This window comes from Stegodyphus dumicola, chromosome 5, assembly GCF_044657685.1.
Source record: "Stegodyphus dumicola isolate Sdum_Otavi_A_Nest chromosome 5, ASM4465768v1".
Lineage (NCBI taxonomy): Eukaryota > Metazoa > Arthropoda > Arachnida > Araneae > Eresidae > Stegodyphus > Stegodyphus dumicola.
In genome coordinates, this window is record NC_140772.1 from 196,103,449 (window position 1) to 196,116,042 (window position 12,594).

At 31.5% G+C, this 12,594-nt stretch overlaps 1 long non-coding RNA gene across 1 annotated transcript; it reads left to right on the forward strand.

Moving 5' to 3' along the window:
* Nucleotides 1–513: 513 nt before the first annotated feature.
* On the forward strand, nt 514–6,264 carry LOC146997382 (uncharacterized). The gene is made up of 3 exons (XR_015041029.1): nt 514–607; nt 3,156–3,247; nt 6,129–6,264. It is a non-coding gene; the product is annotated as an uncharacterized LOC146997382 (long non-coding RNA).
* Nucleotides 6,265–12,594: the final 6,330 nt, after the last annotated feature.

Genomic DNA, 12,594 nt, shown 5'->3' on the forward strand with positions numbered 1-12,594 from the left:
CGTCTAATTACAGGACAGAAAATGTTTTTCAATCGCGCGATCCGTTATTGATATTGAATCACAGTCGTGCGATAATTTCGCAGTAAAGATACATCTCTGATGACTATCCAAGATTCTAGAAACTTTGGTCTTATATAGAGATGGTCGTCTTATAGAAATTATGCTTAATATTTATTTATAATCTCAGAACTAGTGGTCACTTTCAGAAGTGGTCGTTTGAGAGGCGATATTCTATATATTTATTTACTGATACTCTCAGATTCCAAAATTTGTTTATATTCTCAGAAATATTGGACGGAAGGTGTTCGTCCCATACATGCAAAATTTTACATTTCATTAAAAATGAATTCGGCATTATTTAACTATTTCCCTATTAATTAATTAATTAGATAAAGACAAAAATTAGGAAATAGTACTGTTTATTACGGAATAATGTAGGAAGTTCTACAGAACTATATTCTTTCGCGTCATTGCACATTGTATCCGGCAAACTACAAGTTTCTCGTATTCTTCCGCAAATCCGTAAACATCTGTCTGATTTGAAACGAAATCCAAAATGGCTGCGCCATGAGGTTAACTTGTATGGATATTTTTTGTTGCGTGAAAGGTAAGTTCAGTTGCAATACTTGTATGTTTACTTTTTTTGCTTTTCGAATTTATGTCATTTTGACAGTTAAATGTTTCACAGCTTTATGAATTGTTACCATTCTGTCGTGAATTACGTGTATCTCAATGGCTGGCTGTCTTTTCAAATATCTAATTTGACCTGCTATCCAAATGTTTATGACTGAATTTTTTTAATCTAGTTTATGCATTCAGTTTCAAAATAATATGTGTGATCAGATTGCTTATTATTTTATTGCAACAATAAATTTATGTTAAATAGTTTGAACAATTGTATAAAAATAAGAGTTTGCATTGTTTTGTCCAAAATATGTATGATTGAAACATTATCTTAATCTAGTTTGTAATTCAAGTTTTTTGGGGGGTACTGTTCTGTTATTGGGACCAGAATCGGAAATGTATGAACCTGTGTTCGTAAGTATGTGCATAGATGTGTATATGTAGACACACAAACATACAAATATACAAGCATACATAAATACAATTCTGAACCCGGTCATGATAACAGAACAGTGCCTTTTTTTAATCTTTTTTGAATATTTTATAAAAGGATTAAGCATTTTTCAAACTGCATATCATTTTAAGATTCGACTTGCAGGAAGACAAAATATGGTCATTCAATCAAATGCTTATGTAATAATGGCTTTTAACATTTTCTCATAAATATTGTTTGCATTTTTATTGTATTTTAGATACTTTAGTTATGTAAAGTGAACGTGAGAATATTAGGAAAGCTGAAGAATATGAATAGCTACCATAATACATGTATTTTTTCATAGAGCCCATTGTTTTAGAAACCAATGCACCATTATTATATGCTGGCTTATTTTATAGTTATATGCAGTTTAATTTTATGTTCATGTTACTATGGTATTGTCATTATAATAAAAGTATTTATAATTTTTGTTGAATCTTGCAAGTTACCTAACATTCAGAATTATTACTACCAAATTTTACTGATAGGTTTTTTTCAAGTTGACATAATCTGTCTGATAAATAAAATAAACTGGTGTTTAAATTATATGCATTTCTCTTAATGTTTCATTGAAAGTGAGATGGAACTATAAATGCTATCCAGAAAAGTGAATTCTTTTTGCAGGAAATAACAAACTGTACTAAATGATTAATGTTTATATCATTTTAGAAATGTCAATATTAAAGTTTCTCCCCCTTCTCTTCTTTGATTTTGAAATAATTTATAATAAAATAATATATGCATAAGTGTAATTAATGTAAAGTGTCATTCAATAATATAATTTATTTTTACTGATATTTTTATATTTCTTATCTGGGTTTTCTTTTGGTGTTAGAAGGAGGAAAAGACTGTAATGTTTTAATTAAGGAAATAATTAAAACATTACAGTCTTTTAAATAACACAGTTACAGTAATGTTTATTGAAGCAATCAGTACTGTGTGATTGCCAGTGATTGAATAATGTTAAAATGCATTGTTCATAAGGAAATTTGCTTATCTTTGTGTTATAGATTTTATTTTGACACAAGCTGAAATTTGAATTATTGGAAGCACTTTGAAAACCCAAATTATTTCCTGAATCATTAATCAGGCCAATATATAACATACAAATTTTCATACAAAATTATTTCTTTGAGCATATTATAAAGAGCTCATTTAATTTTATTATTTGTACAAATTTTAGACAAAAGTAGCATGTAACAGTTAAAGATTTATTGAAGCCTACTTGTTACTTGTGGTAACAAAGAAGTGTGAAAGATATTGCCACATTAGCGAACATGACAATCTTTGATGCTTAGTTTAGTAATTTAATAATATATTGAGAAATGCTGGGAACTTTCAGAAGTAGACATTTCGGAAATGATGGGCTTGATAAGAAATTTACATGGTTTTATTATTTATTCTTTAGTTAAGAATGGATTTTAGATGTTCATGTGAAAGAATTCTGTTTAATTATATGTGAAAGAATTGTTAAAGTTTGGCGTTTAAACAAATGAATTAATAATATGCAATTATCTTTTTATTATACATATATTACTATATATTTCTAATGCGCTATGTAAATGTCAGTGCTAAACAATTGAGATACTATTGTCAGGGCAATCTTTTCTTATACATGAAAAATTCTGATACTTTCTTATCATCTGCCCTCACAGCTTCAACTTATGCTAAAACAGCAAGAGTATGCACACGATAATAGCAAACTATGAATATGCATACCACACACATGTATTTACATGCTTTATATTTAATCTTTATTTCTGAATAGTATTCCATTGGATGAAAAATATGTGAATATTGACCCAATGTGTATATTTTTGTGTGTGTGCATCCTAAAATTTCTTGTTTCTTACAAAGTGCTTATTTGAATTACTGCTTGTGAACAGAGCAGTAGATATGAACCATAAACTAACCAATTTGCCAATTTTCACAGCTTTGCAGATAGTCAGAAAGCACCAAAATTTGTAATAATGTTAAGTTTAAATGATGTTCTATACTTTTGTGTTAATTTTTCTATTCTATTAATTCTATTACTGTGTTATCAAACTTTCTGCAGGAATTTCAACTGGTTAAGATGTTATTACCATGTGGAGAAGAATTTGGTTTTCAAGCTAGAAAAAAAATTGCAGCTGAAGGATTTTGTAGAAGGTCAGTCAAACTGGTTTTAGTTAATTATAATTTAATTTTGGGTGAAGAATTCTCAAATTTATTTATCATAAGTGTCTAAAGGTCTTCTAAATTAAATTCTGCTTGTTTTTGAAATATTTCATGACATTCGTTCTTTGATTATTATTATTATTATTTTTAATTTACTAACTTATATTCAGGCACATAATGTTGCATTTAATGCCATACCTTAAATATTGTATATAATGTTAAAATAATACATTTCACTTAAAAATGTGGTTGTGACAGTAAATTTTCTGTTACATTTAATTATATCTATAAACATTGGTATACATCATTTTTCAATAATCTGTATATTATTTTGTGCATTTCTTTTACATCCAAGATCTGGCATATGACTTGCTTTTCAAACTGATAACATGGTGTAATAATGTAATCTAATGGTTAAAGTTTACTATGGAACGGGCCAAATTTAATAAATTATTCTTTGATAGAAATTTATTCATGTGTTCAGTGTGTCTCATCTCTTTAAATTGCTAAAGTAAATTTTATGTACTTGCATTTAGGAATTTTGACTGTATCAGAGTAATTTTGTTTCAGTTATTATAACATGCAAGGGAAAAAATCCATTCATAGCTCTGAATTTAAAATTAGTTAATTAAAGTCCTTAATAAAGAGGGACGTTTTGTTGTTTTAAATGTCGATAGAGTTTAATTCAAAAATATGCCACATTAAGTGTTAATTTTTAACCTAATTTAAAATTTTCATTACTTTAACATGTCCAATAATTGTAATTTTAACTCTGATATTGTAATAATATCAAAATTCCTCACTTTTTGATAAATAATCCAAATGTAAAACAAGAAAAGAAAAAATTAAAATCTAGAAGTATATTTATTTCATACCTCTAACAAATAAAAACAACACAAGCACTTTTTACTGTCTATCTGCATAGTGTGGCATGTCCCGTAAGACTGAGATTTGTATGGTCAAATCCATGTTTCAGTTAAAGGAAAATGCATGCACAGTCTTCTGATTTTCCCTTCGATTAAGGATTCTGTATATACTAGCATAAGAAATATATTAGTTAATGTAGTGTTATACATCAATATTTATAGACAATTATTGTGGCTATGTTTATTATAATTTTGTTCACTGTAATGGATGGAGTGCCTAAACCATCATACTGTGTAAACAAAACTCAAATCTTCATCTCTGCATACTGCTCCACTAGTGTTTAAACCACTGAAATGGTGATTATGGTAGAACATCTTTGGTAAAAATTTACTCTACTGTAACCCTTGGTGAATCGTTTCCTTTTTTTATATCAAGATTGTCACCTGAGAGGATCGGCACCAATTTCAACGTGGCCGCTACACAAAACCAAAATAAGAAGTCAAAGACATACACAAACTCTGTGTCCATGTACACATCGACCTATTAAAACAGAGAACTGCACAAACTGGGCATTGTGCATTGCCTTAACTTTGTCCATGTACACATTGATCTATTTTCACTTTAAGAAAATCAGAAAGTTAAAAATATAGTTACCAGAAAAAATTCGCCACTGTCTTAACACACAGACAACCAAAAATACACAAACAGAGAGGAGTAAGTTACCAAAAATACATATTTCCTAACATAAAAACATTAAACAACAAATCTTCTAACAAAAATTAACACACAGAGACAAAAAAATAAATGAAACGTCATTTTTTTAACATACCTTTTTTTTTCACATGCATATGTTTAGGCTTCCCACCACCATCCTCCAGGTAAGCAATTCAATTAAATTTTTCGTCTCTTAGTCACCTCAGACATACTCAAACGATGGTACCCACACCAAAATAATAAATAGCATGTTCAAAATACAAGACCATACCACTTCCGTGCAACCAAACACAGCAATTTTTTTTTTTTTTTCCAAAGGCTACTTTCGCCAACATTATCAACATTAGGGTTACCGAAAAACTTATTTGACGCAATGGGCTTCCACATTTCACAAACAACCAATACCACTTTGCGATTTTTTTTCAGACAGAAACCAAGGTGTACCATACAGTAAAGATTAGCCACATCTTCATTTACTACTGTTACAAGTACTTCTTTGGTAAATTTCTGCGGTTAAATTCAAAAGTTTAAAATTGCATTAACATGATCAGATTCAGAGTCATAGCTAGGGTTTTCAGCGCTCAGGGACAACTGAAGATTTCGTGCCCCCTACTGCTTGCCAAGGATGGAAAACATTTAATTCTAAAATGTTCTAACATCAGTTTGGCGCCCCTTGGATTCTGCACCCGAGGACAGATGCCCCCCCTTGCCCCCCTCTAGCTACGCCCCTGATCAGATTTTATTTTCTGCACGTAGCTAACAATTACTTATGTGTTGTCAAATAAATGTTACCAGATGCAGTTAATTATTTTTTACTTGCCAATCTCATGAGACAAGTTTTTTTTTGCTCCTGCAAGACTTTACTTTGTGTTGCAAAATAAATTCATTCTCACTCTTTTTGGACTTGCCTACACATTAAATTTAAAATAGTTTTATGAATAGGTAAGATGTGATTATCATAACTTTGTTTCTCTCTTTATCTTGGCAACTTTATATGTTGATTCAGTATACAGGTTACCTACCAGTGGCTGATTGATAAAACTGCTCATATGTTCAGCTGGTGGTTTGAGTTTATTTTCTGACATAAAAAATTTTAAAAGGCATCCCCCATGTTTAAATTAATTTTAAAGGCCTATAATCGAAAAATCAAATAATTGCTGCTCTGTTTATAGGTACTAAATGTTAAAATATTTTAAATGCTTCCTTTAATTTGCATTCTAATAGTCATTTGTTTAAATTTAATTATGAATTATATTCACATGTAGTAATTGTGAGTGTTTTTTTATTTTAGGTGCTGTGAAAGGCAATGACAGAGATCCAATTTATCAAGAGTTCTTATATACATAAGAATACATGGATATAACATTGTTTTTCATGAATTCAAATAAAATGTGATAAATTGGATTAATAAAAACTATTTTGAATTTTGAAAAGTGTTTTTCCTCTGTTAATCATATATAGTGCCATAAATTTCTGAATGTGTTTATTTTTCATCCAAATAAATAGCTTTACAAAAATTTGTCATATTAATAGATATTGCATAATTTAGCATTATTATAAATATTTATTATAGCAGATTTAGCTGAACTACTTTTTTAGTCTCTTTGCAGATGAAGTCACAAAGGTAAGTGGTTAGATATTTTGCTGTATTCCCCATTAAGTAATTTTATCTGGTATATTACCATTACTTATATACTAAAGGTGAAAGAATAAGCTTTCCTTGAAGATACAAAAATTTGCAGATATTTCAAAAAAATTGGTATACGTAAAAAAGTTCTTAAATTGCCACATATGCGAAACTGAAAATGTTATATATGAAATAGTTCAGAAATATAAATATTTTCACTATTTTTTAACTATAATTAATTCACTGCATTTGTTATATATAATCACAGTTTAAGGTAGCAGTGCTTTTCTCACTGTGATTTCTCATGTATTTTGATTCATAAATACACATACATAAATCCACGTATTTTGATTTCTCTTTTGAGACCGAATAAAAAATTCTCGTTGACATTGAGAGTTGAATAAAAGCTCACCTCAAAATAAAATACGTAGATAGGATGTCCTAAGGATATACTGGGATGTGACATTAAGCGCTCAGGAGGATGAGTTTAGGAGGAAATTGGGATATTACGGGATGTCCTGAGGATGTAGTAAGTAGGACTTTTAATAACATCCCATATGCTGTCGATGGGACATAGATAAGATGTTTTTAGGATATAATGGGATGTGCTTAGGAGGTTCGTGGGATATCCCGGGATGTCCTGAGGATGTAGTAAGTAGGAGTTCATATCCTAATAACATCCCGCACGCTGTCGATGGGACTTGGTTAGGATGTCCTGAGGATATCCCGGGATGTGACATTAAGCACTCGGGAGGAGGTGTTTAGGAGGTTCGCGGGATATTCCGGGATGTCCTGAGGATGTGCGCATATCCCGCGAGCAACATCCTTGGGATATCCCAAGGATGTTTTTGTGCTATGTGGGAGCTTAAGACGGGAATGGTGTTTCAGCGGACGTTCTAAGGACATCTATTTCGTATTCATATTACACATGGAGAAAATTATGAAATTTCCTGTATGTATGGAATACAAGTTTAGTCCAATTACCAGAATTATCCAGTCTGATCCATTTGGCTATTGGTCGACAGAGTTTGAGATGATTCATCCGAATTTCACAATTTTATGTGCATATTGATTCATTAATTATCATGGGTAATTAACAGATCAGTGCACTGTCGAGAACAACAAGGAAGAATTTTATCTTTTATGTAGTTTTTGAAAGCTACGTAGTGCATCACGTCAACATTTCTAAAAGTTTAGTTTGCTTCTAAAAATAATAAAAAGACGATTTCGTCACCCCAGAACAGCTTATTTCGAAAATGTTATTTTAGAGAAATTTTGAAAGAAAATCCTTCCTAGAAATACCCTAAGAAGAGAAATTCAGCTGCTAAAAAGATTTGGGAATATGGGAATAAATGAAGAAGTGTTAGTTCATCTTTCTTCTCTTATCCATTTAAGATAAAGAGATTATGCTTTTTCGGGAAGTGAGCCATTGATGCATTAATTGTTTAGAAAAGATGAAACGAATTTTTAAGAAATGCAATGACTTGTACGAGATTCGTTTCACCTATATTTTATATATTTTCAGTTGGTTAGTCTTTCTTACCCGGCGAAATAGCGTGACCGAGTTGATGAAATCCTGAATGGCTGGTAGTTCTACTCGGGTTCGAATCTCAGCAAACTGGACTACTTGCATAGCTTTTGATAAGCATGACAGTTTCCATATGTAACATGAAAACTATTACAGTTTCCTTTAGAAAGTCCTTTTTTCATAGGTAGCTTGCCCTCGCGTATTTTGCCATAACTGATTAAATAGATCTTCAAAGTGTCGAGCACAATCCTGTACTTCGCTAGATGACAAAATAGTATTACAATTACTGGTATATAGAATAAAAATTCCTCAATTAAGGAATATTGCTTGTAGGGTTAAACTAAAAACATAACGTTAACACAAACATTCGATTTAATTATTTAATTAGGGGGAAGCACTGTAGAGATATCTATCTAAAAGTAAAGTACCTTCAACACGAACTTATTGTAATTAAAGCTGACGTGTACTATAAAGGGAAAATATCAAAAATTCTCTGTAGCCAGTCTATCGAAACCTTGAGTATCAGAATTCAAGGGCGAACAGCCATTGTTTTCTGATTTTAGCCATCGGCTACTAGTAAGCAGAGTTAACAACATATTTTCGTGCGGCAGAGTAATGAATTAAGTACATATGTAATGTTTATTGGTTGAAAATATTTTAAATTGAAGTAATTTCATAATTACTATGACAGCAGAAGAATAATCATCTCTAGAACCTTTACCAAGTTTTTCTCTTCATTTCTCTCAGTTCTTTACCAAGTACTTTACGTTCAGTTATATAAATACCTACCAAGTTTTCTCTTCATTGGAGTACTTAACCCTCAGTTAAATAAATACCTAACCTTCTTTTGCTCCTGCTCTGTTTTCACGCGCTGTACTCTTGCCATATCCATGCGAGCGAATTTACTGCATGGGAGGTTTCATGGTTTTTCCATGTGTAACATAAATACGTGCCAGTTTCCAATAATCAAGACTATCACTTCAAATGATAGTTGCAAGTTTTACATAACACACTGAAGGCCAATATTTGTTGTCCGTGCTAAAGGTGACGAAAAGTAAAATGAAGAAGTTCATTGCATTTATTGGCGGAATTCGAATCAACGATGGAAACACGTCAGGTTAGTTTTAAGAAAGCTAAATAGTTTCAGCATGAAAATATCATGATAAGTTTACAACACTGTTTCGATCTATTAACGGAATTAATTGTTAATCACATTAAGCTATGAATTTTCCACATTTTCATATACAAACAGGCTGAACTTTCGAAAAGCGATAACAATATCCGAATGATAATGTTAACCTCGATTTCATTAAACGGACTGTACTTTAGTATTAAAGATATTTTTGGCAACTTGGATTGTTGAAGATGCATTCTGGTCAATGACGATAGTAAGATTCATCGGCTTGAGCCTTGAGCACTTTATTGTGCATTATTATCTTAGTAGTCTAGAAAATATTTTTTCCATGACGTGAACTTGGCTTTCAAGATTTTTTGTTTATAAACTTTTCTGTTTTGCCTAAAAACTATAGTAAGTACAGCTGAAAAAATCTTTATTTTAGTGTATGTAACCTTTTAAATATTACATAATTGTATAAAAATGTTTTGGAAAGAGAGCACAGAGTCTCCGCAAATGATTTACTGGTTTAGGAGCATTACAGGCAGTACCTGTATGGTAAAGTTCTAGTATGGTAAAGTTCTACTGTTGTAGTATTTACCATATGATAAAGTTCTAGTGTTCCTTGTGTTTATTCCTATACCGTCGTGTCTTGCATAGTTCCACAAAGTGCGACCGCCAGACGTTGAACAGTATTTCGTTATTGTTTCCTTATTTATATTTCAAACTGTCATAAATCTATTTTATCAACCTATTTTATCTTCTGTTACACAGAAACGAGAGCTAATAGAACCTTTAAACTTATTTTCATGACAGATGACAGAGGACGGGGACAACTGTTATCTAACAGTAAATTATCTATTAGGGGGAAAATTAACTTGATATCAAGTATCGAGGTAGCAGTTGTCTTCTTTTTCGCCATGTTCTATCCAGTGTTCCTGGACGTATTGTGCTGCGCTCATTCTACTAGCGCTCTTCTATGGGACTCGAAGTTCTGACAGCCAGAACACAGCATGAACTTTTCATGCTAATCTCGGCTTAACCTCTTGACTTCACAGGTCCACATATGTGGACCTTCAATTTTGCGATGCTGGAAATATTCCAAGACACTTTTACTCAATTGCAACTCAATTACCACGTACGGGGAGGTTTCAGCTTTTCATTATTACCAATGGATGGCAGCGCAGGTGCATACTTTTGAAGAAATCAGAGCTACAAGCGGATTGTTTTGAAAAAAATGGCGCCGTCGAAAAGTCTCCGAAAAAGTAAGTAATAATTAATTAATTAATAATTTAATTAATGTTTAAAATAAATATTTAGAGCTATTTAGGTTAGATCTTTTGTTTAACGTTGTTGTTTGTTCGTCAAAGTTATTTTTTGTGGCAATGCATTGAAATGTGTTCAGGTCCACATACGTGGATATCAGTCCGTTAGGGAAATTAGGCTCAATTGGTTACTGTCATACGTTTTTTTAATATTATGTTATTTCAGTTACTGTTTCTGAAGTTTATGTTTTAGAAACAGCTCACTGAGGGCACAACTGATTAGATACATCTAGTATGTAACTGTAATCTTAAATTATTTGTATTTTACAGGTTTTTTTTTTACCCTTTTCTCGCTTTATTTTTGAATTAAAATATAATATTCATAATATTGGACTTCTACTCTTCATATTCTTTGACCCATTAAAATAAAGACAATGCATAGCTATTACTGACCTGATTTTATATTTTTAATGTAATTTATTGTTTGTAATTTTTGGTTATTTCATGTTATTAGTTGTAACTGATAGTAACTCAAGTTAACATGCTTGCAGGATGACTTTGAGAATGCTCCAGAGCCTTTTTCACCCTTGGCTTTGTGTTTTGAATACCTGAGCGCGGAATGTTTTGAAGTAGTAGCTGCCCAAACTAATTTGTAGTCTGTTAATCAGAAATATAAATCTGTAATACGAACGCATGTGAAATAATGCGACTTGTTGATCTCAATACTTGGATGGGCACACTGAAATTCCCTCAAGCAGAATTATATTAGTCAAGAAACCTATCAATAAGATGTTTTCATGAAACAATGGCAAGAGACAGACTATTCACTCTGCCCCAAAATTTTCATTTTGCAGCTAATTTAGCATCCCATGAAAATGATGCTAAAGTAAAGTACAAACCTTTTTAAATCCCATCAAGTAAAAATGCTTTATTTGCCTTGACCGCAAAACATTTCTTTGGAAGCGAAAATGATTTCTTTCACGTACTATCGGTGTACTGAGATGACAAAAAAAAAAAAAAAAAAAAAAAAAAAAAAAAAGGCCAGTTCGAATCTTTTCCCATTTTGTGGATTTGGTGATATCAAAGTGTTGGGCGATGCAAAGTGCATGTTCGCTATTACAAGCGAAATAATCTTACAGGTGCTAAATTTCTCATGGAATATCGCATGCTAGATGTATCAGCATTGCGCAGATACGAAGGAAATATAATAACTAAGAGAGAGAGGCTAAGACTCCCTTCAAGTTCAGGTGAGGCAGTATACCCTAAGAAAGCAGAGGAAAGTAATTTCTCAACCAGTAAAAAACACGAATCTTAATGGTGTAAATCACTTACCAAGACTCATAGATAACAAAAATGCATCTAAACGTAGAATGCCAGGGTGCACATAAAGAACAAAATTATTCTATATCAAATGTAAAATGTATTTATGTGTATTAAAAACAATTATTTTGAAAAGTTTCATACAAAATAATGTGTTCATAAAGATAAAATATTAGTTAAGGTTACTTAAAATTAATAAAACAATCATACATTAGAATGTTATTGTGAAATTATATTGTGTTCATGTTTTATTTCACATTTTAAACTGATGGCGGCTTTAAATATTAAAATTTATAAGTGTTAAAATATGAGTTTATTTACTTATTTGAATCCCAAGGTACACATATGTGTACCTAAATTTTTTGGTCCCCAAATATACATGTACCAAAACAAAAATCTTTTTTTTTCCATCTATAGACCGAAAGCAAGCATATAAACTTCACGAATTATTTTTAAATTAAATATTTTAACTTCGGTTGTGAAGAGGACAGCGGAAGTTGGAGTTAGTTGATAATATTCAGCCCTGGATTAGATAATTAACTTGTTGCAATCGTCTGCAAGGTTGAAACCTTGCCAAACAAAGATGTGCATTTGAGAGTTTGTCATCAAAATCCGAGCTCGAATTAAAACTCGAAAGCCAAGTTTTCGGTTTTATTCGTTTTGTGCACTCTCCGTAAGTTTTTCACAAAACTGATTATGCAACTTTTGGTCTCGTTCATTCTCTCTCCCAACACTGTCGTACGTTTCAAGTTGGAATTCTAATACTCCTCTCTTCTGCCTCTCAGAAAGGAATGCGACCCTATGTTCTATGGTAATTATTGCTCATTTGGATGATCACCCTTCTTAATTTGTAAGAGATCACCCCTCTTAATTTGAGAAAACAACTTAGAATCACCCTGTATA